Source organism: Neophocaena asiaeorientalis, unplaced genomic scaffold (assembly GCF_003031525.2).
Source record: "Neophocaena asiaeorientalis asiaeorientalis breed wild unplaced genomic scaffold, Neophocaena_asiaeorientalis_V1.1 scaffold100, whole genome shotgun sequence".
Lineage (NCBI taxonomy): Eukaryota > Metazoa > Chordata > Mammalia > Artiodactyla > Phocoenidae > Neophocaena > Neophocaena asiaeorientalis.
The window spans coordinates 173,978-174,196 of record NW_020173955.1 but is presented as its reverse complement, the minus strand read 5'-3'; positions in this window follow the sequence as shown (position 1 = coordinate 174,196).

Genomic DNA, 219 nt, shown 5'->3' with positions numbered 1-219 from the left:
TAGGAAAGCCTTAGATCAAGGGGCCTTTACACAGCCCAAAGGGCGGCCGCACCGCGTGGCATGCCGGGAAAAAGAGTTGCGAGCGTCGCTGCGGGCGCTGAGGAACGACGGTACGGCGCCGCGACCCGGACTCAGCTTCCCGCCAAGCCCCGCGTTTCTGGCGCACGCGTACTTGAGGGGTTGTCGCCCGCCCTATTCCCCCCCTCTCCCAACACCCCC